Source organism: Panthera tigris, chromosome D1 (assembly GCF_018350195.1).
Source record: "Panthera tigris isolate Pti1 chromosome D1, P.tigris_Pti1_mat1.1, whole genome shotgun sequence".
NCBI lineage: Eukaryota > Metazoa > Chordata > Mammalia > Carnivora > Felidae > Panthera > Panthera tigris.
In genome coordinates this window covers 44973098-44999720 of record NC_056669.1, presented here as the reverse complement: position 1 = coordinate 44999720, position 26623 = coordinate 44973098, and positions in this window count along the sequence as shown.

Sequence of the window (26623 nt, the reverse complement as noted above, 5' to 3'; positions counted from 1 at the left end):
TCAGTGGGGGGAGGTAGCAATCAGGCCTGCAATGGCTTAGCCTCCCCCAGATCCTCCCTTGGCTTCTCTCACTTGTTGGCTGGGAATGTCTGTTTAGCTCCAGGACGAGGCCCTGGCTTCTACAGGACATTCATATCACGAAAATCAGAAACAAACTGATGCGATTTCAGTCCACTTTGTATATTCCAGTTTGTTCTTGCTCTTCTCCACTTTACATCCTTCTTCCCTTGCTGACTGTCTCCTTTACAGACTTCCAGCTCCCACATCAGATGTGAGGACAACCAGCTCCCATGATTGTATAGTGTCAAACCCCCTGTAACAAATCTTTCTATATTTATGGTGGCTCTGTTTCTCTGACTGAGCCCTGCCTGAAACAGAACCCACTCATTGTTTCAATGGGATAAGGCTTATAAAGTGCCTAGTATAGGGCCTAGCCTATATTAAATGCTTGATAAACATCTCCATTGCAGTCCCCAAAGATGGACATTTCTTGACTAATTAAGATCTAAGTACAGCACCTAACACAGAGCCTGGCACATAGCAGATGCTCCCTACAGACTTGTTGAATGTTTAACATCATAAGAGTGAGAAACAAAACTATATATGGCAATAAATGGGAGTTGAGGGGGAGGTGGTGTAATCATTGAGTAACACAACATCTATATTTAAGAGCACTATTTTAAAGAAGTGCAATTTATTATTTCACATTTATAGAGTGATCACCTAGGGCAACATCATACACTCTAAATTTAAACAGTTGCTAAGTATGTTCCTTGGGGCCAGTTTGCATGAACGCTTTGAAACCTAATAAGTGTGTTCAAATAAAAATAGATGTTTCTGTGGTACTTAAGAATAAAACTATTCTGGGTTTTGTATATTCTGACAAGTCTTTCCTCATCCCCTCTCTCTGATCTAGCTTCCCCCGTGTCCACAAGGCAAGGGTGTCTTTCTCCCATTTAACTTTTTTTAATATGAAGTTTATTGTCAAACTGGTTTCCATACAGCACCCAGTGCTCATCCCGACAGGTGCCCTCCTCAATGCCCATCACCCACTTTCCTCTCCCTCCCACCCCCCATCAACCCTCAGTTTAGTCTCAGTTTTCAAGAGTCTCTTCTGGTTTCCTTCCCTCCCTCTCTAACTTTTTTTTTCCTTTCCCCTCCCCCATGGTCTTCTGTTAAGTTTCTCAGGATCCACATAAGAGTGAAAACATACGATATCTGCCTTTCTCTGTATGACTTACTTCACTTAGCATAACACTCTCCAGTTCCATCCACGTTGCTACAAAAGGCCAGATTTAATTCTTTCTCATTGCCACGTAGTATTCCATTGTGTGTATAAACCACAATTTCTTTATCCATTCATCAGTTGATGGACATTCAGGCTCTTTCCATAATTTGGCTATTGTTGAGAGTGCTGCTATAAACATTGGGGTACAAGTGCCCCTATGCATCAGCACTTCTGTATCCCTTGGGTAGATTCCTAGCAGTGCAGTTGCTGGGTCATAGGGTAGATCTATTTTTAATTTTTTGAGGAACCTCCACACTGTTTTCCAGAGCAGCTGCACCAGTTTGTATTCCCACCAACAGTGCAAGAGGGTTCCCATTTCTCCACATCCTCTCCAGCATCTATAGTCTCCTGATTTGTTCATTTTAGCCACTCTGACCAGCGTGAGGTGGTATCTGAGTGTGGTTTTGATTTGTATTTCCCTGATGAGGAGTGACGTTGAACATCTTTTCATGTGCCCGTTGGCTGTCTGGATGTCTTCTTTAGAAAAGTGTCTTCATGTCTTCTGCCCGTTTCTTCACTGGATTATTTGTTTCTTGGATATGGAGTTTGGTGAGTTCTTTATAGATTTTGGATACAAGCCTTTTGTCCGATATGTCATTTGCAAATATCTTTTCCCATTCCATCTGTTGCCTTGTAGTTTTGTTGATTGTTTCCTTTCTAGTGCAGAAGATTTTTATCTTGATGAGGTCCCAATAATTCATTTTTGCTTTTAATTCCCTTGCCTTTGGGGATGTGTCAAGTAAGAAACTGCTGTCAAAGAGGTTGCTGCCTGCTTTCTTCTCTAGGGTTTTGATGGTTTCCTGTCTTACATTGAGGTTTTTCATCCATTTTGAGTTTAGTTTTGTGAATAGTGTAAGAAAGTGGTGTAGTTTCATTCTTGTGCATGTTGCTGTCCACATCTCCCAGCACCATTTGTTAAACAGACTGTCTTTTTTCCACTGGATATTCTTTCCTGCTTTGTCAAAGATTAGTTGGCCATACTTTTGTGGGTCCAATGCTGGAGTCTCTATTCTATTCCATTGGTCTATGTGTCTGTTTTTGTGCCAATACCGTGCTGTCTTGATGATTACAGCTTTGTAATAGAGGCTAAAGTCTGGGATTGTGATGCCTCCTGCTTTGGTTGTCTTCTTCAAAATTACTTTGGCTATTCGGGGTCTTTTGTGGTCCATAAAAATTTTAGAATTGCTTGTTCTAGCTTCAAGAAGAATGCTGGTACAATTTTGATTGGGATTGCATTGAATGTGTAGATAGCTTTAGGTAGTATTGACATTTTAACAATATTTATTCTTCCAACCCATGAGCACGGAATGCTTTTCCGTTTATTATTTATTTATTTATTTATTTATTTATTTATTTATTTATTTATTTATTTAAATATATGAAATTTATTGTCAAATTGGTTTCCATACAACACCCAATGCTCATCCCAAAAGATGCCCTCTTTAATACCCATCACCTACCCACCCTCCCTCCCACCCCCCATCAACCCTCACTTTGTTCTCCGTTTTTAAGAGTCTCTTATGCTTTGGCTCTCTCCCACTCTAACCTCTTTTTTTTTTTTCCCTTCCCCTCCCCCATGGGTTTCTGTTAAGTTTCTCAGGATCCACATAAGAGTGAAAACATATGGTATCTGTCTTTCTCTGTATGGCTTATTTCACTTAGCATCACATTCTCCAGTTCCATCCAGGTTGCTTTATATCTTCTTAAGCTTTCTATAGTTTTCAGCATACAGATCTTTTACATCATTGGTTAGGTTTATTCCTAGGTATTTTATGATTCCTGGTGCCATTGTGAAAGGGGTCAGTTTCTTTATTTGTCTTTCTGTTGCTTCTTTATTAGTGTATAAGAATGCAACTGATTTCTGTGCATTGATTTTTGTATCCTGTGACTGTGCTGAATTCATATATCAGTGCTAGCAGGCTTTTGGTGGAGTCTATTGGGTTTTCCACGTATAGTATCATGTAATCTGCAAAAAGTGAAAGCTTGACTTCATCTTTGCCACTTTTTATGCCTTTGATTTTCTTTTGTTGTCTGATTGCTGACGCTAGAACTTCCAACACTACGTTAAACAACATTGGTGAGAGTGTACATCCTTGTCGTGTTCCTGATCTCAGGGGGAAAGCTCTCAGTTTTTTCCCATTAAGGATGATGTTAGCTGTGGGCTTTTCATAAATGGCTTTTATGATGTTTAAGTAAGTTCCTTCTACCCCGACTTTCTCGAGGGTTTTTATTAAGAAAGGAGGCTGAATTTTGTCAAATGCTTTTTTCTGCATCGATTGACAGGATCATATGGTTCTTATCTTTTCTTTTATTAATGTGATGTATCACACTGATTGATTTGTGAATGTTGAATGAGCCCTGCAGCCCAGGAATGAATCCCACTTGATCATGGTGAATAATTCTTTTTATATGCTGTTGAATTCGATTTGCTACTATCTTGCTGAGAATTTTTGCATCCATATTCATCAGGGATATTGGCCTGTAGTTCTTTTTTTGTTGGGTCTCTGTCTGGTTTAGGAATCAAAGTAATGCTGGCTTCATTGAATGGGTCTGGAAGTTTCCCTTCCCTTTCTATTTTTTGGAATAGCTTGAGAAGGATAGGTATTATCTCTGCTTTAAGTATCTGGTAGAATTCCCCAGGGAAGCCATCTGGTCCTGGACTCTTATTCGTTGGAAAGTTTTTGATAACTGATTCAATTTTTATGCTAGTTATGGGTCTGTTCAAGTTTGCTGTTTCTTGTTTGAGTTTTGGAAATGTGTGGGTGCTTAGGAATTTGTCCATTTCTTCCAGGTTGTCCTGTTTGTTGGCATATAATTTTTCATAGTATTCCCTGGTAATTGCTTGTATTTCTGAGGGATTGGTGGTAATAATTCCATTTTCATTCATGATTTTATCTATTTGGGTCCTCTCCCTTTTCTTTTTGAGAATCCTGGCTAGAAATTTATCAGTTTTGTTTATTTTTTCAAAAAACCAACTCTTGGTTTTATTGATCTGCTCTACAGTTTTTTAGATTCTATATTGTTTCTACTCTGATCTTTATTATTTCTCTTCTTTGCTGGGTGTCTTAGGTGTGCTGTTAGATTTTGTATTTGGGATTTGTCTTGTTCTTTGAAATAAGCCTGGATTGCAGTGTATTTTCCTCTCCGGACTGTCTTCACTGCATCCCAAAGCATTTAGATTATTGCATTTTCATTTCATTTGTTTCTACATATTTTTAAATTTCTTCTCTAATTACCTGGTTGACCCATTCATTGTTTAGTGGTCATTTTGACCTTCATGCTTTTGGAGGTTTCCCAGATTTTTTCCTGTGGTTGATTTCAAGTTTCATAGCATTGTGATCTAAAGTGTGCAGGGTATGATCTCAATTCTTTTACATTTATTGAGGGATGTTTTGTGACCCAGGATGTGATCTATCTTGGAGAATGTTCCATGTGCACTTAAGAAGCAAGTATATTCTGTTGCTTTGTGACGCAGAGTTCCAAATATATCTGTCAAGTCCATCTGATCCAATGTATCATTGAGGACCATTGTTTCATTACTGATTCTCTGTCTAGATGATCTGTCTATTGTAAGTAGAGTATTAAAGTCCCTGCATTTAACACATTCTTAAATAAGATTGTTTGTTTCTTATTAGTTTAATATATTTGGGTGTTCTGAATTTGGTGCATAGACATTTATAATTTAGCTCTTCCTGATGGATAGACCCTACAATTATTATATAATGCCATTCTTCATCTCTTGTTACAGCCTTTAAAGTCTAGTTTGTCTGATATAAGTATGGCTACTTCAGCTTTCTTTTGACTTCCAGTAGCATGATAGATAGTTCTCCATCCCCTCACTTTCCATCTGAAGGTGTCCTCAGAGCTAAAATGAGTCTCTTGTAGATAGCAAATAGGTGGGTCTTGTTTTTTATCCATTATGTGATACCCTATGTCTTTTGGTTGGAGCAATTAGTCCATTTACATTCAGTGTTACTATTGAAAGATATGGGTTTAGAGTCATTGTGACATCTGTAGTTTTCATGCTTGTAGTGACGTCTCTGGTACTTTGTGGTCCGTGCAACATTTCACTCACAGAATCCCCCTTAGGCTCTCTTGTAGGGCTGGTTTAGTGGTGATGAATTCCTTCAGTTTTTGTTTGTTTGGGAATACCTGTATGTCTCCTATTCTGAATGACAGACTTGCTGGATAAAGGATTCTCAGCTGCATATTTTTTCTGTCCATCACATTGAAGACTTCCGGCCATGTCTTTCTGTACTGCCAAGTTTCAGTAGATAGGTCTGCTACTACCCTTTTGTGTCTACCTTTGTATGTTAGGGCCCGTTTATCCCTAGCTGCTTTCAGAATTCTCTCTTTATCCTTGTATTTTGCCAGTTTCACTATGATATGTCATGTAGAAGATCGATGCCAGTTATGTCTGAAGGGAGTTCTCTGTGCCTCTTGGATTTCAATGCCTGTTTCCTTCCCCAGATCAGGGAAGTTCTCAGCTATGATTTGTTCAAGTACACCTTCAACCCCTTTCTCTCTTCTTCTGGAATTCCTACGATATGGATATTGTTCTGTTTGATTGCATCACTTAGTTCTCTAATTCTCTGCTCATACTCCTGGATTTTTTTTAATCTCTTTTTCTCAGCTTCCTCTTTTTCCATAATTTTACCTTCTAATTCACCTATTCTCTCTTCTGCCTCTTCAATCCGAGGTGTGGTCACCTCCATTTTATTTTGCGTCTCATTTATAGCATTTTTTTAGTTCATCATGACTATTTTTTAGTCCCTTGATCTCTGTAGCAATAGATTCTCTGCCATTCCCTATGCTTTTTGAAGCCCAGAGATTAATTTTATGACTATTACTCTAAATTTTTGTCCATTATATTGCTTAAATCATTTTTGATCAATTCATTTGCCGTTGCTACTTCCTGGAGTTTCTTTTGAGGAGACTTCTTCCGTTTCATCATTTTGGGTAGTCACTGTGGTGGCTCCAAACAGCAGGGCTCTTCCCCTGTGCTATCCAGAGAAACTTGTGTTGGTGGGCTGGGCTACAGTCAGACCCGATGTCTGCCCCCAGCCCACTGCTGGGGCCACAGTCAGACTGATGTGTACTTTATCTTCCCCTCTCCCAGGGGCAGTGGAGTGGTATGGCCCCTGTCTGGGCTACTTGCTCACTGCCAGGCTTGTGGTGCTGCTTTGATGGGATCTGGTCAAGGGTGTATTAGATGGGGTGGATCTGCAAGGTGCACAGTGGTGGGAGGGGCAGCCTATCTTGCTTTGCCGATGGTGGTCCCCTGTGCGAGGGGCCCTGCAGCACCAGGATGGAGGCTGACCCATCAGAGAGATGGATCCACAGAAGCACAGAGTTGGACGTTTGTGCAGTGCAAGCAAGTTCCGTGAAGGGAACTGGTTCCCTTTTGGAGTATGGCTGGGGAATGGGAGAGGGAGATGGGGCTTCCCAGAACCTTTTTCCCCCGCCGAGCTGAGCTCTTCTTACAGGGCTCAACAACTCTCCCTCCCAGCACCTTCCCTGCTCTCTGAGAGCAGAGCTGTTCACTTTTAACATTCCAGATGTTAAGTCCCACTGGCTGTCAGAACTCATGCAGTCCGGCCCCTCTGCTTTTGCAAGCCAGACTTTAGGGGCTCTGCCTTGCCTGGTGGGCTGCCCCTCCACCGCCCCGGCTTCCTCCCACCAGTCTGTGTAGCATGCACTGCCTCTCTTCCCTTCCTGCCCTCTTCTCTGGGCCTCTTGTCTACCCTTGGCTCTGGAGAGTCTGTTCTGCTAGTCTTCTGACAGTTTTCTGGGTTATTTAGCCTGATATGGGCGGAATCTAAGCGATCAGCAGGATGAGGTGAGCCCAGCATCCTCCTACGCCACCATCTTTACTGTCATTCCTCCCATTGAACTCTTAATACCAGTTAGTTTCATCTTCTTCAGCTATCAGTCATCATGGCCAGTTGCTGTCTCTGTAGCCTAGTCTACTATGCCTGAAAGCTTAGCTCTTCCAATTGCTCTGGTTGTTTAATGCTGCATAATAAACCACCCAAAACAACTCCCACCATTTATTTTCCTAAATCTGCAAGGTGGTAAGAGTCAACAAGAACAATTAGTCTTTGTTTCATGGCATCTGGGACCTCATCTGGATAATTCAAATAACTGGTCCTGGCATGGTGGACTGGGTAGACATCTCTTCTTATAATTCCAGTTTCCTTCCCTGTGGCATCTCCACATGGTCTCCCCAGCCTGGGGACTTCAGAATAATAGCTGTACTGCTTATAACGCTGCTTGGGACTTGAAGAGCAAGTGTTCCAAGAGGTCTGTGTATAAGAGTTCTCATGATCCAGACTGTGAAGCCCAGATAATCAGTTATAACGTGTTGTATTGGTCCAGCTAATCACTATGCCCAGCACAGATTCAAGCAGAAGGAAATCAGACTCCACCTCTCACTGGGAGAAATGACAATGAATTTGTGGCCCTGTTTAATCTATTACAATATTTAAAAACAATGTCTCTGGCTACTAGCTCCTTTCCTTCTATGTGCCACTCACTTATTCTGTTGTGCCTACTGTTGGAGACCTTTGTTCCTTTGTGCCTCCATCTTTTTCCTCTCTGGCTTTATATCCCCACCTTCTAGCTTGGACTCTGTACCGGTTCAACACTCTGTGTCCCTATCTCTTTAACTTCTGTCACAGACTCTCAAAGTCTCAACTCTGGAGCAGTCCAACCAATAGTCATTTCTACTCTTCCATAGGCTGTTGAGATTCCTGAGGATATTACATGCATTAGTGCTCTGGGGGATGTTGGACTCCTCCCCAGAATCATGCCCCAGACTTACACTCTCCGTGGCCTCAGTAGCAGACCTTTCTCATTCATGCCTCCTGACAACAACCCTCTCCCCATGTCACCACTTCTTTCTTCATTCTTGGCAGATGACCTAGTTTCATATCTCACAGAGGAAAATGGAGGCTCTCTCAACTATGTGTCTTGTTCTTCAAGACCAACAGATTGGAATCCAAACTCCCTTGGTGATTTCCTGTAGCTCTCTCAGTAAGCACACTGATGGAAGGAGGGTAGTCCTTCCTCCTGTCTAAGGCTACTCCTCCTTTAGTGCTCTGCTCCATCTCCTGCCTCTTTAGGAACTTTGCTCCATCACTAATTCCTTATCTTTCCATTCTTTTAATCACTTTTCCCTATTATGAAATAGGAATATCAACAGAAGCAGCTAATATTTATCATTTACAGTGGTTCAGGAACCATGTAAGCACTTGACACTTGTAACTATTAAATACAACTATATATAGGCAGTATTATTAGTATCTCCAACTTGTGAATGAGCAAAATTGGATCCCGAGAAGTTGAGGAAGGTGCCCAGCTGGTCTGGCTCTATAAGCTGAGCTATAATACATGAACTTCAACACGTGCTGCCACACCATGAGCACTAATGTCCAAAATAAAAACCAAAAATACTTTCTACATTGAACTACTTTTAGCTTTTCCCCTCTTTTTCTTTTACAAATTTCTCCAAAGAGCTGTCCTCACAAGATAGTGTCTATACTTCCTCCATCTTCAACTGCTCCCACCAGTCTGCTGAAACTACCTGAGCATCCACAAGCCCTGAATTTTGATTTTGGTACTGACTTCCCTGTGGCACTGAATGTCTCTGACCACTGTGTGTTTAGTTATCCCCTCCCTTGAGTTTATCATGGTTTTCTTCCTATGTCATTCTGGCTGTTCCTCCTTTGTCAGCCCTTCTCTGCCTTGCTCTTCTCTTAACGTTTCTCTTCTTGCTCCTCAGGCTTCCATCTGTGCTCATCTTCTTACCCTGCACAGTTTCCTGGGGTGAGCTGAGCTGTTTTCCATGCTGCCCTTACACAAACTGTTGATTACTCGCAACTGTATATGTCTGGCTCTGATTCTGCTCTGTGTTCCAGCTCCATCCATGAAGCTGCTAGCTGGGGACCTGGTTGCCTGCTAGTCTGAGTCACCATCCTGAAGGCCAGGGAAAAGCTATGGAAAGTAGGCAGATTGACCATGTGACACAGCCATTGCCAGAAAACCAGTGGTGTTGCCAGATCAATATGTGAGTTGGTAGGAGCTGAAAGACAAAGATTTGGGATGGTTATATAACCCTGCAGGTGGCTTGTGCATGAGGAAATGGTGTTATATAAGAGAAGAGGATTGTTATTGGCTCCTTAGAAACCCCAAATGAAATATATACAAAACCATGCTGGTCTTTTTCCTGTTGCAAACTTGCTGCTTTTCTTGTTATCTTTGAACCAGTGTGTGGCTCCATAATCTACCTGGTCATCCAAGTCAAATTCTGGATCATTTGCTCTTTATCACTTCCTACATCAAATTTGTTCACAAGTCCTGTGGATTTTACATCCTAATTATATTTTTAATTCACTCACATCTCTCATCACTTCTACTTTCTTCAGTCAGGCCATCACCATTGCCTATCAAGATTCTTCCAAAAGCCTCTTGACTAATTTCCCAGCTGCTGTCTGACTGTCCTTCTAGAATGACCTATCTGAAATGTAAGAGTGACCATATCACTCTCTCCTGCTTTTGGAATCTTTCAACTACTCCCATTGCTTACTGAATGAGATCCACATTCCTTAGCATGGCTTTATTACCTGACTCTTCATTACCTATCTCCTGACTTTGTTTCTCCAACTGTACTCTTTCCAATTGGGCCCATATACCCTAAGCCTGAACTCTTTGCAGTTCCTTGGCATTTACTGTTTCCTGCTCTTTTGCATAATGAAACTTCTTCTGGGTCCTAGTCTGGTTAACCCCTCTCTGAAGTATGGCACTACTCTGGGTCACCTTCTGAAAGCCTTCTCTGACCAGACATTATGGATTAGGCTGTCCTTTTCTGTGCATCCGAAGGACCCTCAGCTGGGGGAAAGATGTCCTCCTCCATGGAATTGTCGCAGAATCTAAAATCAAGTCCCTTTGTGGTTAGTCTTCCCGTCACATCTTCTTATTATAGTGGTTCACCTTCTGGTTACTTCCACTGTCCTTCAAATACTGTAAAACAACTGTGGCCATAGGAAGCCGAATCTGCATGTGGCCACAGAATCTCAAAGATGCACAATATCTCACTAGCAAAGAACCTAGTCTATTTGGAGCCTTTGTCCTGCATTGGCACCAGGCAACTTTTTTTTTTTTTTTTTAAACCAAATCCAGAAGCCTGGTTTTTCTCTGTTGTAAACCAGCAGGTGTCACAGTTTACCCAAGAAGAGCACAACAGGGACTTTATGGCAGCTGCTGGTAGACCCCAGGGAGTCTGCCTGAAAGGCAAATATAGCTGATCCTGTCATTGTTCATTGTTCATTTGGTTAACTACCTGGTAATCCACCACTCCTTGTATTGAGGGGTTGTGGCAGAAGAAGTCTTCCAAAGCCTTGGAAATTTGATTATCCTTTTCTTTGGTCAGGGCCTATGTGGAGCTTCTGCGGACCCTACATGCGCTGTGCTTTCTGTCTTTGTATCCTACATTCCCTGGGCACCTCTTCTTGCCACCTCAAGGGCAGCGTCTGAGTGACCTTGGCTCTCCAGTTCTTTGCATTAATATAGCCGCCAAAGTCAAGCCCAGAGATCTGCTTTGCAACTGCCCTGTACAGCTGTCTTTTGTTATTGATTATTAAAACTCTTTATCCCTCCTTTCCAAGGGCTCCTTTGACTAGCCACGTTTTCTTGTTTGCTCATTCTCATTGCCCCGTGGAGCGACCATGTTTGTACACAGGATTCTCTTGCGTCTCCTGTGTCTGACTGCATCAGAAAGTATGTTTTAGAGAGGTGGTAGGGCTTCAGCTAAGAACTGAAATATGGAGAAGATTCAGGAAGGCTGAGGAAAGGACGGTGGGGAAGAAGGAAGGAAGGCAGGAATGGAGAGTAGAGGGTTGGGAATAGAATGAGTATAGTACATGTGCAGTGTAACCAACTGGCTTGGCTGGCATTAACTAGGATTTTGACAGCAGTATGCAAGTGGCTATGAGAGGAAGAAACAGATTGCAGAGGCCTCGAAAGTAAGTCTGGATCCATATTCTGGGCCCAAACCCTACCATAAACATGAACAACCCCATGGTGGAGATTAGGGTTGCTCATTTTTAGTGAGGGGAGGATAACAGAACTAAAACTATCAAATACCAGTGACTATTGTAGCTGCTGTATGTATGTCACTTACACATATCAGGAATACATTTGCTGGCAAGAAATAGCAAGTTTAACTTGCAGTGGTTTAAATAAAGAGGGGTCATTTTTCCCCCACATATGAGAAATCTGGAATTTGATGGATTCAGCATTGGTTCATTGTGTTGATGACATCTCTGTTGATGTCAGGGCTGATGATACTGATATTCTCTAGGCCACAAGAAAGCTCCTGCTACTCCAGACATCACATCTTTGTCCAAGGAATGAGGAAGGGGAAAAAGAGAGTCAGCATCATCTGTCCCTTTTATTAGGAAAACAGAAACCTTTGCAGAACCACTTAAAGTCTTCTGCTTCTATGCTATTCCCCATAACTGTGTTATCTAGTCACCCCCTCCTAGCTGAGAGGGAGCCTAGGAAAGTGAGGGTTAAGCTCTTTCAGCCTCTAAGGTGGAAGGTGTTAAGTGACCATCAAACAGTGTCTGCCACAATTATGCTCATGCTAAAACTTGACAGACGTCAATATCACTGTCCATTACAAGTGAGAAAATTGAAGTTACATAAAGAAAATACCTTGGCTAAGTAACACAGCTAGTATCTGGGAGAGTTAGAATTTAAATCCTGCATATTCTGATTTCAAAGCCCTTGCCCTTCTCGTGAGCCCTGGCACGCTCAGTCTACCCTTGAACATTGACATCTCTGCTGGCCCTAAAGGCAAGCTCCTCAAAATTCTAGAGATTGGAAGTGTGAGAGGGAAAATGTTGGAATCTCAGAAGATTACTTGGCTTTCTCAGGAAGCCAGGGTTCCTGCAGTGTTGCTGGATACAGGTGGTGGATGGAGGAGGTGTAGAGAAGGGAAAGCAGAAAATTAAGCCCTTGTTCTTTGTTCTAACTGGCACCTAAGTAAAGTTAGACCGGCAGCTCTGGGAGAGGTGTCTGTTTTTGAGGAGAGAACAAAAAGACCTAGAAATCTGATCTGTTAGGCTGGAGGCATTGCTCTGTGAAAATACTGCAGCATACTCAGGCTCTCTGTTGTTTCTGGAATGGGTGGCTGACAGGCCCCAGTTCATGAGGGAGCCCATATAGGAAATAAAAGGCTTAGTTAAGTTTGACTAAATGACATTTCCTACAGAGCCAAAAATGACAAGTACTGATTTCCCATCAATCACACCTTAGGTGACTATTTTAAAAGCAAATTGTCCCTCTTGAAAAAGGAAAGAAAGAACATTTCTGGGTGTGCGTTTTTGCCCTGCATGTGGCTATTTGGAAGACTTTTAGAAATTGAAATGCCAGATTCTGGGAGGGAAGCAGCCAGTATTGAGGTTTGGCTCAAGATAAATGGATATTCCTGGCCTGGGGAAGGAAGTCACTGGAGAATCCCAGCCTCTCCTGTCTGGCAAAGAGACAAAGCAGCTCTTGGACATTGGCTGACACTGTGTTTGATTTCGGCCAAAGCAATCCCCAGTCTGCTCAGGCTTTCAAGAGAGAAGTTTGAGGAACAGTCTCCTTTTTCCTTGTGCTGACAGATCTCAAGATGCATTTCAATTCTCCTTCCAGTGAATGGCATCAGATCTAACCAGCTCCAGGGTCTCTGTCTCCATTTTGTTTCAACAGTTGTGTTTGATGAGTAGCTCCTTGAAGATTGTGGAGGCCTTTCGTGGGCCAGGGCAATGGCAAAAAAGAATTTTGGAGAAATGGTATTAAAGGAAAATACAAGTCAGAGAAACTGTTTAAAAGACTCCTTGAACCTTTTGTTTTTAAGCCTTGTATACTTAGCTCTTCCCCCCACAGGCTCCAGTCTCCTTCCTATTCTGCTCTTCTGCAAATGTTTGGTGTCTTCTCTGCCCTCTGAGAGCCTGCCTTGACTTTCATGCTTTTGGGCTTTTGCTTTTCCCTCTGCCTAGGGTTCTCTGATCTTTATCCTTTTCCTGGAAAACACATTTGGGACTCAACTCAAATGTCACCCCTTGAGGAAGCATTCTCTAACTCTTAGGCACAGGGAGTCACTCTTTCCTGTGGCTGGGGCATGGTCTCAACTGTGACAATATACCTAAGAGAGCAATGGTTCTCAAACATTGCACTCAAAGAATTTTCTGTGGGTTTGCCCCAAATACAGATTCCTGGGCTCCAACCCCAGAGTTTGTGACTCAGTGTATGTAGGGTAAGACCTAGGAATCTGCCTTGTAAGCAGGAACACAGAAGATTCTTATAAACCCTAATATTGGAGCTCATTGTTCCACCTGGGGTGTCATCTGACAGTATAATTATTTGTTTTAGGTGGTCTATTCTGCAGTTACACTAGCTTGTCTGGGCACAGACCAGTATCTCCAGTGATAAGCACCGTCTAGCACAGAGCACGCCCTCATTATTTTAGGGACACAGGGAAAAAGACTAACATTTTAATGGTTTTATTGCACCTCATTTTAAAGTTTATTTATTTTGAGAGGGAGAAAGACCAATGGCACAGGTGTGGGGGAGAGAGCGAGAGAGTGAGAGAATCCCAAGCAGGCTTTGAGCCATCAGCACAGAGCCTGATGTGGGGCTTGATCCCATCAACTGTGAGATCATGACCTGAGCAAAAATCAAAAGTTGGACGCTTAACCAACTGAGTTACTCAGGTGTCCTTACAGCTCATTTTACCGATAAGGAAATGAAGGCCCATGGGATGTACAGCTGTCACTCAAACCCGGGCTTGAGTTTGGGTACATTTCATGTACAAAGATAGTTTGTACAAAAGAGGGTAAAAATCCTAAAATATAAACACTCGAGGGGACCTTTTCTTGGTTCTGTTTATGCCTCTATTGGGTTTTAGGCTAGATTCTATCTAGGCTATTTCTACCCCCATCCCCGAAGTTATGTACTAGGTACGTTTTGAGTTTCTTTGGAAGTTCCTCTCAGGCCATGCCACCACCCAAGTCAAGAAAGGATGGAACAATGTTGTATGAAGTGATTTCAACTCTGTTGTTACTGACCCTGAACTGAATATCAGATTCTCTCTCCAGAACTTGATGCTCCAGATGTTGTCAGATGGGGACTGGTAAGGGAGCTGTGAAGTCACATTGCAACTAGAGTCAGCACCATGGCAACACGGTGCTCCATGCAAATTGAAATTATGAGGTTTTAGGAAGAAGAGAAAATAGTTCATAGAAAAAGATAAAGGAATGTAATAAGTTTCTAGCAGAGACAAGAGGCCATGTTGCTTCAGAGAGTGATGAAAGAGCTGGACAAAGGAGCAGCTCACAGATTTTCCAGTTTGTATATGGCTCGGCTGTGTTTCCTGCCCTTGCATCCTGTAAAGTACTTCTGATTCCTTATAATCAACCCTCCTCATCTAAAGCTAGTTTGAAGCTGTTCCTTAAAACCTAAGTCAGTGAGCAAATGAAAGACTCACATACAGTCTTGGTATAACTAAGGCCATCTGCTGCCCCACCTCTCTTTGCTATTGAGAGGTCCCTCAGAAATCTGCCATCTTGCATCTAATTTCAATAAATTCTGACTTCTTTTCTAATTCTGGGCTAAAGTCGTTATTTCTCCCTTTGCTGGCTTGTATGTTTACATCTAGTCTGGGTTCCCATGAAATTTGAGGAAAGTTGAGAATAAAAGACTCAAGTTAATTTTCATTCCAAGCTTACGATGTCTTCAGGTTTGCTGCCTTTACTGAGAATCTCTGTTTGTAGGAGAGAAGCCCAACAAGTGAGCTCTGAGCAGGCAGAACCCAGTGAAATCCAGGCTCTCAGTACAATAACTTCTACTCTCAGGCTAATTTATTTGTACGTCAATTATAGGTAGACTTGAGCCCATGGAAGTCAGTGAGGAAACCGTGGACTAACTTGGCCAAAAGATATATTGAATCCAACTAAGCCTTATCAACTAATTTGTCAATAAATTAACCAATCCATCAAATCTGCCCAAGTTCATTGACTGACATGACACTGATTCAATAAATCATTGTTCCTGGAAATAAGAGATGCTAGAGGGGAAACTATACGTTTAGAATCTGATACACTAGCCTTGCAGCATATACCATCATTTCTTCTTGCGTGAATTTAAGAAAATTTGCTTATCCCTGAGCCTCAGTTTCCTCATCTGTAAAATAAATGTATTGAGAACTGCAATATATAATGTAGGAAAACAGCTAGCAGAATGCTCAGCACATGCTAAGTGCTCGTTATGTTTATTTTCTCTCCCCATATCAGTAACTTAGGCTACATAAAAGCCGAAATTAGCCTCTTCTATTTTCTCACTTAAAGCTATCTTCCGAAATAGCTGCCAACCAAGAGCTGAGCTGACACCTGGACCAGCTATAGCATGATAACACCAGTTGCTTACCCACAGTAACCTGATGTTGCTGCCCTCATAAATTCTAGTGCTGTACTGTGGACTCTGCTTCACGATCTCTTAACCTCGAAAGGGCAGAATCATTCCTGCTCATAGGTTTGTTGTGAAGAATGCATGAGAAAATGGGGAGAAATTGCTAGGGAATTGTAGAGCCCTCACAAAGATTGGCTGAAGGTGGGAATGTCTCTAGTTGGCCTGAAGCCAAGTTAGCTGCCTTTGCAAGAGCAGCCAGGATGAGAGAAAATCTTTATTTTTGGGCAAGGTATTCCCTCAACTGCTCTTTATTTATATAAATTAATTAGGTTTCAGATGAAAGACAATGCATTAGTTACATTAGCACTGTTGATAGCAATGATTAATGAACTTCCATTTGGTTCGTCAGCTCTGAGATTGAGGAATGAGTGGCAAGGGAGAAAGGAAATAGACACCCAAGGGAGGGGTACTATTTCCGTATTCATTAGTTAGTTCACAAATTCTTTATAAGTTTTGTTATTACTGCTTTACATATCAGAGATAGACTCAGGTTGAGTTGCTGGCGAACTTCACATAGGGGATAGAGATAGAATTTCAGTGTAGGCTTGTTTGACTTTAAACACTGTTTGTCCCAGTTACTCTTGCTACTAATCAGTTTAAAACTTAGTAGTTTAAAACACCCATTGTAATATGTTCATAGATTCTGTGGGTCAGCAATTCCAGATATGACTTTATGGTTGGGACTGGACTCCTATGAATGCAACTTCACTTCTATGTTTGGCAATTTATACTGGCCATTAATGTGGACCTTAGCCAGCGCTGTTGACCAGAACACCTACAGGTGGCCTATACATGTGGCCTGGACTTTCTAGCGGTATGGTGGCCTCAAGAAAGTTGGAGTCCTTAAATAGTGTCTCAGTGAATAAGGCAGAAGCTGTATCACCTTCTCTTATTGAGCCTCAGAAGTCCAGCACATTCTGTTATAATTAAGTTACAAGCCTGCCTAGTTTCAAGGGAAGGGGACAAAAATCCCTTTCATGGAAAGATTTTCAAAGGAGATGTACTCATTTTTCTTTAATTTTCCTGTAGCTTGGTAGGATAGCTGTGACACATACTTTGATAGAAGATGGCAGGTCATTTGCATCAATTTTTTTTTTTTTTTTTTGCTTCCCACTGTTGCCTAGGACCACCTGTAAGTGGTAAAGCAGCAGGTGGGACCACAGGCCAGGCCTCATCTGAAGGCTGACTTGCCAGTCAACGGACTTGACATGTTCCAGTTTTTTTTGTAGGCTTTGTCAAAGTATGTAAGACTTCTGAGTTCTGGTATACGTTAGCAACAGGAGCTAGAAATCCCAGTTAAAGCTGCCAACAGAGGCCAAAAAAAGCAGACAGTCTTTCTATTATCTGGAAGAAAAGTTTAATGTATGGGAGGTGGACTTTGCACTGGTGATAACCGGCAGAAATAACGAAAGGAACATTATAAAGGTCACTGTTGTCAGCCACAGGTAAGAATAATCCCCTGTCCAAGAAAAGGAAAGTCCACAAGCAGAGTTGACAATAATAGCAGTGAATGTAATAGTCCTAAAAGAGTATAACATGTGGGGAACAACATCTATGTGCCACTCTCTGTGCTAGATATTGAAATCACCTCATTCTCCAGTGACTAGGACATTTCCTGTTATTTGAAGGCAGTCAATGAGCTGATTTCTTGAATGACTTAATGACCATAAAGAATTTAATGCATTACAGGTAACTGCGTTTATGGTAAAATTTTTCAATGTGCAGAAATGAATAAATGCCCAATCCAAAAATCTGCCCTACTTTACTCCCATTGTAAATCACCAAGTTGAAGTTAAGTGAGTCATCTTTTTCTATGGTAGAGTTTTCTAACCTATGACTAATATTTTCAGCTGCCATCTGAAAAAGAATAGAGAAAGAGACATTTATTCTCTATTTTTATATGTAGCAGGGCTAAGTGGTTAGGCAAATTCAGAAGCTACAGGGTGATATAGGATTTGTGGAGAGCTTGCTGGACCAAAGCAAGACAGGTAGATCAGGCTGGACAATGAGCTAATGCACAGAGATTGAGAGAACAATGGCAGTCAAACCTTGTGTCTGTGGCACATTGTTGCCCCAAGTGAGCGTATTCTGAGTTACAAATAACCTAAAATACTCTGACACAGCAGCCATGAGGAATTAAAGAAGAGGTAAAATGATCTTTCTGAGCAGGCTTGACTCAGATGCTATGCTTCGGTGTGCTGCCAATCTGCTTTGTGTTGATGGAAGTGATTTCTCTGCATGAAGTTGTTCTAGTCATTGAAGAAGCTGCAAGAAGGTATTGAGAACTTTGAAGTGAGCATGGAGCAAATGCTTGTTGAGATAATGATGAATCACAGCCTTAAATTTTAGAGTAATGAAGATCCTGATACAGATATGGGCAGCAGTGCTGTCCTCAGTCTTAGTGCAGGATGAAGCTGGAGAAGGTCCCGGACTCTATCCTGGACTCCTTTTTTCCATACCTTTCTCTCTTTAGGATGTGCAGTATTGACTGATCTGTTTTCTTCAAGTAATGAATGCTGTATCCATCCACATAACTTGCCCTCAAAATGGTCATGAGCTTTGTCTTTTTGGTGTAGGGAAAGTAGGCTGAAACTCTGACGACTTTCTGATTCTACTTTGTGTTTCTGTGTAAGAGATGTTATAATAGGCTCAGCATTTCTCTTTCCCTGCAAGTGCTCTCTTCTAATTTAGTTGGGACATGCTGGAAATCCTAGACTTGCTGGTTGAGACTAGTAGACCTAGTAGTTTATTACATGAAGCTCAGAGGCCAAAATGGTATGTGGTATTTTTTTTTTCCTCAGCAAATGTTGCCAGCCTCTTTGCCACAAGGGGCGGGGGGGGGGGGGGGGGGAGTGAGAATGTAGATGGATGAACATAGATTCCTGCCCATTTATCATGGACTTGATTTGATTTCATTCCATTCAAGGTCATCAGATTACTTCCTCTTCCCTCCCATCCCAATTCATCCCATCCCCTTCCATTCCATCTTTCTCATTCCATTTTGTAAGCTCCGTATAATTGATGTGGATGGAAAATTTTACTCTGCTTATTGAACAACAAACAGAAGTTTATCCTGTGGATATAACACTGCTAGCCATCCTAGGATACACAAAGATGAGTAAATCACAGGCAGCCCCTTATGAAAGTGACTTGGGAGATTTTATCAAGCTATCCTCAATTTCACCCACTCCAAATCCCATTGTTGCTCTTCCTGATCTTCCTCTTGGAGATACCTTCCTCTACTTCTCTTCCTTTGAAGCATTGTTAACAGAAGGAAGGCTGGAATTTTGGGTTCTGACTAGTTCTTATTTCTCTGAAGATCTAGAGTGTGTCCAATAGAAGCCACATAGTTGTCACTCTATACACTTTAATTGACATCTATGTGTATTGAACACCAACTTGTGTGGCGTTGGGTAAGAGACTTCACCTCTCTGGCTCTCAGTTTCAGAATAAGGTGGTTTAACTCAGTTTGTGTTTTCCAGATTTTTGTAGGGATTCTGGATCAGGAGACCAGTTCCAATGAGATCAGACTCTGAGAGTTAGGATAGTACAGTAATTAGAGGACTTACGATAAATCCTTGAGAGAATAGCAGAATGGAGCAGGTAACGGACTACGGTGAATTTTCTTGGAGAATATGGTTTATGATTAACTTTATTGCCTAAAAGAAGTAGGGGCCGTATCAAAGATTTTATTTATGCTATGTTGGTTTGAATAAATGAGTGGAAAGTACCTTAGTGAGAATTGTACACAATTTTTAATGCTTATACATTATGAAATGTTAGGTAAGCAAATTAAGATAGTTGAGACTAAATTATTTCTTACTTTCTTCATGCATCTTAGGATGAATTAACTCCTGTAGCTGCACAGGAGAAGAGGAAAATTTTGGTGGATGTGGTATTAGAGGTGTTGAAAGTAACTTCCATCTGTAAGGAAAACACCAAGAGTAGAAATATATATATATATATATATATATATATATATATATATATATATATAAATATTTATATATATATATATTCTATATATATATTTATATATATTTATATATTTATATTCTATATATATAGAAATATATATATTTATATTTATATATAAATATAGAAATATATATATATATTTATATTCTCTCTCTATATATATATATCTATATTTATATATATATATAAAAATAAGAGATAGAGACCCCGTCCTCAATTATAATTATTTTTTATGCCCATCATTTTATAAATAATTACTTTATATGTATTAGCTCACATAACACAACATTGAAAGTGAGGTACTATCATCATCTCCATTTTAGAGATATGTAAATAGAGGAACTGAGAAATTAAATACTTGACTAAGATTTCAGAGCTACTAAACAGGAGGGGGAGGTATTGTCGGGACTTGAACTAGGTTTTAAATCTTGGCTCCAGAGCCTAGCCCTAAACTATACCATACCATACATACATACATGCCACACACACACACACCATATATACATACATACCATACGTGCATATATTCTGAGGCTGCCAAGAACTTTTTTGAGTGTACAATTCAGTTAAAACACACTGGTAAGTTAGGATTAAAATTGGCTATAAAGCATCCAGTAGGTAACTTATAAACCACTTTGCAGCACTGATTTTCTTTTCCCTTCTGAGCCTTCGCAAAAGTGGTTCGATTGTATGAAAAGCTTTGCATCTACCCAAGGCTGGCACTCTTTTTTTTTTTTTTTTTTTTTTTTTTTTTTTTTTTTTTTTTTGTAGGTAGTTAGAAGAGTGTTTGTTTTGTTTTAAACTTTATTTTTTTATTTTTTAAAATTTACATCCAAACTAGTTAGTATATAGTGAAGCAATGATTTCGGTAGATTCCTTAATGCTCCTTACCCATTTAGCCCATTCCCCCCTCCCACAACCCCTCCAGCAACCCTCAGTTTGTTCTCCATATTTATGAGTCTCTTTTGTTTTGTTCCCCTCTCTGTTTTTATATTATTTTTGTTTCCCTTCCCTTATGTTCATCTGTTTTAAGACTGGCACTCTTAAACGCTTTTGAGGTATAATTTACAGATGACAATATAACCAGGTCTTAGGTACTGGCAAATAAATACACTGGTGTAGCCACCACTGTAATAATGAACATTTTTATCGCTTAAATTCTTTTGGTACATTAATCAACTCACTGTCTACACTCGGCTTGGGTGATCATTTGATTTCTATTATAGCTTAATTTTGCCTTTTCTAGAGTTTTGTATAACTGAAATCAGATAGTGTGTACTCTTTTGTGTCTAGATTCTTTTACTCACCATAATGTTTTTAAGATTCATTCATGATGTTGTGATGGGTTTTTTTTTTTTTGTGTGTGTGTGTGTGTGTGTGTGTGTGTGTGTGTGTTTTTCTTTTTGGTGTTATTTTATTACTGAATCCATTGCATGAATTTATCATACTTTTAAAATTCATTCATCTGTTGATGGCTATATGGGATATTTGTAATTTTGGATACTATGAATTAAAGTTTCTTTGAACTTTTTTTGTACTCTTTTTTGAGAAAGGGGGGCAGAAAACAAGCAGGGTAGGGGCAGAGAGAGCGGGAAGGAGACAGAGAATCTGAAGCAGGCTCCAAGTCTTTGAGCTGTCAGCACAGAGCCCGATGTGGGGCTCAAACTCACAGACTGCAAGACCATGACCTCAGCTGAAGTCAGATGTTTAACAGACTGAGTCACTGAGGAGCCCCTGTTCCCTCTGTGATCACATGTTTTCTTTGGAGTAAGCATCTAGGAGGATTACTGGTAGATATATGATTAACCAGATTGTTTCCTAGAATGCTTGTGTCTTTTTGGATTTACACCAGCAACCAGCCTGTGATAGCTCCAGTGGCTTCATAGTCTTAACAACACTTGGTATTGTTGGTCTTGTTAATTTTAACTATTCCAGTGGCTGTGACATGGTATCTCATTATGTTTTTGATTTGCATTCCCTAATGACTGATGATATTATTTCTTCATGTGCTTCTAAGACATTCCTATATCTTTTTTGATAAATGTATGAGTCTTCTGCCCACTATTTGTCTAACTTAAAAAATCTATAGAAGTTCTTTACATATTCTGAACTCATTTTTGTTATATCTTTATATTATGATTTTTCCTTAATCTGGGCTTATCTTTTATTTTCTTAATAGTGTATTTTGAAGAGAAGTTTTATATTAGGATGAAATTCAATTTATCAATCTTTTCTTTTATAACTCATGTGTCCTGATTAACCTTGACTACACTAAGGATGTGGTGATATTTTCCATCATCTTCCTCTAGAAGTTTTATAATTATAGATTTTATGGTTAGGATATCTTGAATAAACTTCAGTGTATTGTTTGAGGTAGGAATCAAGAATCAACTCGTACTATGTTGATACCAGAATTTTCCAGTAGTATTTGTCAAAAAGAATATAATTTCCCTATGGAATTACCTTGGAAGCTTTGTTGAAAATAAATCAATTGTGTATATGTGAGTCTATCTTTGATCTATATTCTTTCCTTTGGTCTGTGTGTTCTTCACATATACCACACTGACTTCATTACTATAGCTTTATAGTAAATCTTGAAATCAGGTTGTATAATTTTTTCATTTTTATTCTTCAAAATTGTTTTGGCTATTCAAAGTTGTTTAGATTTCTAAATAAAATCTTAGAATTAGCTTGCCATACCTCCTGAGATTTTAACTAGATGAATTTTGGCATACTTGGCAATTTTACAATATTGAATCTTCCAATTTATGAATAAGATTTATTTTTCCTAAGTTAATTTGTCATCTTTAGTTTCTCTCTGTAATATTTTATAGTGAAGAAATCTCATACATTTTTGTTAATGTATTCTAAAGTATTTTGGTTTTAGATATTGTAAGTGGTACTCTTAATTTTCATTTTATAATTCTTGCTATATAGAAATGCAGTGATTTTTGGATATTGAACTTGTATCCCATGTCTTTGCTAATTTTTCTTGTTGATGGTAATAGGTTTTTTTTTTGTTTTTTGTTTTTTTGTTTTTTTTGTAGATTCCTTAGAGTTTTCTTTGTAAATAGTCCTAATGTCTGTTACCTTTTTATCTTGACTTAGTATATTGGCTAGGACCTCTAGTATAATGTTGAATAGAAATAGCAAAGATGGACCAACATGTCTTATTTCTAATTGTAAAGACATTTAGTATTCCACCATGATAGCTGTAGGATTTTTATAGATGTATTTTTTCGGAGTGAGAAAAATCCTGTTTTCTTTGCTGAGGGATAAACATTTTTAAACACAAATACTTCTCTGCCTGTACTGTGATCATGTTCCTACCCCCTTTATTCTGTTTATGTAGTGTATTGAATTAATTAATATGAGTATTGCACCAACCTTGTATTCCCAGAATAAGTTTCAGTTGGTCATGATGTATTATCATTTTATATGTTGATAGATTTAATTTGCTATTAAATTGTTTAGAATTTTTGTGCCTATATTAATGAAGGGTATTTGTAATTTTTCTTTTATATCCTTTTAAGGATTTTTTATCATGATTTTGCTAGCCTTCTAAAATGAATTGGGAAGCAAATATTTTCTGAAAGTGAGGAAGTGTTTATTAATATGGTTAAAATTTTCTAGTTCTTGTAGTCTGGTAAGTTGTGTTTTTAAAAGAATTTATTCATTTTACCTAAGCAGTTAAATTAGGTTGCATAAAATTCATAATATAACCTCATTGTCCTATGACTGTAGGATCTAATGACACAGAGAATTTGCCCTTTCTCTCTCTCGATTAATCTAGCCATGGATTTATCAACTTTATTAATCTTACAAAAAACTATTTTCTTTGTTGATTTCTTCAACTAATAACAGTATTTATGTCTCCTATTATCTTTATTATTTTCCTTATTTTACTTAAATTTTAGTTTATATTTCTAGGTTCTTAAGATTAAAGTACAAATCGTTTATTTTATGCCTTATCTACTGCAAACATTAAGGCTATAAATTTTCCTTTGAGGACTGCTTTAGCTGCATCTCATTAATTTTAATATTTTAGAATTATTCCGTTAAATGTTTTTAAATTTTTGAAACATCTTGTTTGATCTATGGGCATTAGATATGTCTTGCTTCATTTTCAAATAGACGTACCTTTTTTATACAAAGTATTACTGACTTAAAATTTAATGTTAGGGTCAGAGCATATAATCTTTGTGATTTCAGTCGCTGAGTTCATAAAAAAAAAAAAACAACCTTTTTTTATGAGCCAGCGTCATATGGTTAATCTTTCTGAATGTTTCACATGAACTTGAAAAGAAAATGTATTATTTAGTTACTGATGGTAGTTCCGTAAACGTTGACATTACCAAATTGATAGTGTTGGTCTAATCTTCTGGGTTTTTCCCCGCCCCTCATTTCTTGCATTAGTTACTAAGAAAGGAATGTTGTAATCTTGAACTGTAATTACTGATGTGTTTATTTCACTCCTCCAACTCTGCCAACTATCACTTCCTATAATTTAAATAAATGTTATGACTGTTAGGCCTTGCAGGTGAATTGATTTTTTAATCATAAAATTACCCTCTCTGATTTCACTCATTAGTGGAATTTAAGAAACAAAACAGATGAACATAAGGGAAGGAAAAATAAGATAAAAACAGAGAGGGAGGCAAACCTTAGGAGACTCTTAAATACAGAGAACAAACTCAGGGTTGCTGGAAGGGAGGTGGGTGGGGTATGGGCTAAATGGATGATGAGTATTAGGAAGGGCACTTGTTGGGATGAGCCCTGGGTGTTTATGTAAATGATGAATCACTAGGTTCTACTGCTGAAACCAGTACTACCCTGTATGTTAACTTGAATTTAAATAAATTTAAAAAATTAAAAAAATATCCTCCTCTCCTTCTAATATTCTTGAAGTTAACATTAATACTCCAGATTTTAAAACATTAAAACTTCAGTTTTTTTAAAAAATGTTTATTTTTGAAAGAGAGTGAGAGAGTGTTAGCAGGGAGGGTTAGAGGAAGAAGAGAGAGAATCCCAAGCAGGCACTGTGCTGTCCGCACAGAGCCCAATGTAGGGCTCAAACTCATGAACTCATGAGATCATGACCTGAGCCAAAACCAAGAGTCAGATGCTTAACCTACTGAGCCACTCAGGTGTCCCAAAACCAGCTTGCTTATATTTAGGGTTTGTGTGGCATATCTTTTTCAAATCTTTGAGTTTTAATCTGATGTTTTATAAAGTATAATTCTTACAAACATCATGTAGTTGCGTCTTGCTTTGTTTTGTCCCAGTCTATCTCTGAGTGTTTGTAGTAATTTCTTGTTGTTTGGCAGAGTATAGGTGTCTGTCATCTTTCTACATTTTAAGCAGAAGGAGAACTCAGGTGGGCTAATTATTTTTATTTAACTCAATTTATAAATTATCTTAATGTTTATTTTTGAGAGACAGTGTGCAAATGGGGAAGCAGCAGAGAGAGAGAGAGAGGGAGACACAGAATTGAAGCAGGCTCCAGGCTCTGAGCTGTCAGCACAGAGCCCGATGCAGGGCTCAAACTCACAAACCACGAGATCATGGCCTGAACTGAAGTCGGCCGCTCAACCGATTGACCCACCCAGGTGCCCCCAAAATTATCTTAACAAGACATCATCCATGATCCTCTCAGGTGTGGGTAGGTATCCTTTCTTCACATTCCAATGAAGAAATGCATTGTATACTTCTCCCAACTGTAGCGTTGTATCACATACCCTGCATTATACTAGTCTATTACATACTTTACTGTAAACATTTTGAGAAGCAACTGAAATTTGTTTAGTGTTTGTATCCTTGATACGTAGCACATGCCCTGGCCTAGAGTATGTACTGAATTTATAACAGATGAATAAATGGATAAATGAATGAATATCTTGAGATACAAAGTAAGCATGTAAAGAGGCACCTAGGTGGTTCCGTTAGTTTAAGCATTTGACTTCAGTTCAGGTCATGATCTCACGTTTGTGGGTGCAAGCCCCGCGTTGGGCTCTGTGCTGACAGCTCAGACCTTGGAGTTTACTTCAGATTCTGTGTCTCCCTCTCTCTCTCTCTGCCCCTACCCTGTTTGTGCTTGCTCTCTCTCTCAAAAATAAATAAACATTAAAAAGAATTAATAAATAAAGTAAGCACATAACACTCAGTATATATGTATGTGTCTGAAAGCTTGTGTGTATATATATATATATTTTTTTAGATCAGAGGTAAGAGGATGTATTACAGAATACCTCAAAGAAGAGATAAAATATTAATTGGGCCGTGCAGTATGAATAAAATATTCAGTCATAGATGGAATAAGATATATCAAAACATTCAAAAATTCCCTTTAGAATGCAATAGTGTCTCAAAAAGTGTCTTAGGTTCTATGAAGGCAGAAACTAAGTCTTGTGTTGTTTATTGCTATATTCCTGGAGTCCAGGACAAGGCCTGGCACAATGTGGGTTTTCTTTCTCCCTCTGAATTCATCTATTCACTTTATACATATATAGGGGTATATATAAAAGTAGTTGTAATTTTAAATGAATAAATGTTAGGACATGAAATCTGCAATTATCTTCTATTCAGGAGAAAACTGAGGTTCACAGATGTGCAGTCACTTGTCCAAAGCCACACGGCAGTTTAGGAGCAGGAACAGGAATTGAAAACTCCTAAATCCATGCTTATTTTACTTCACCATAACACGCCTCTTGTCATCAGTTTTACAGATGGAATTCTACCTTGATAGATTAATATTGACTTGGGATTTTACCTCTGATTTAATTGGGGTATTAGGACTGGATTTATCCTCCTACCCAAAACAACCAAAAAAATATGGATACAGTC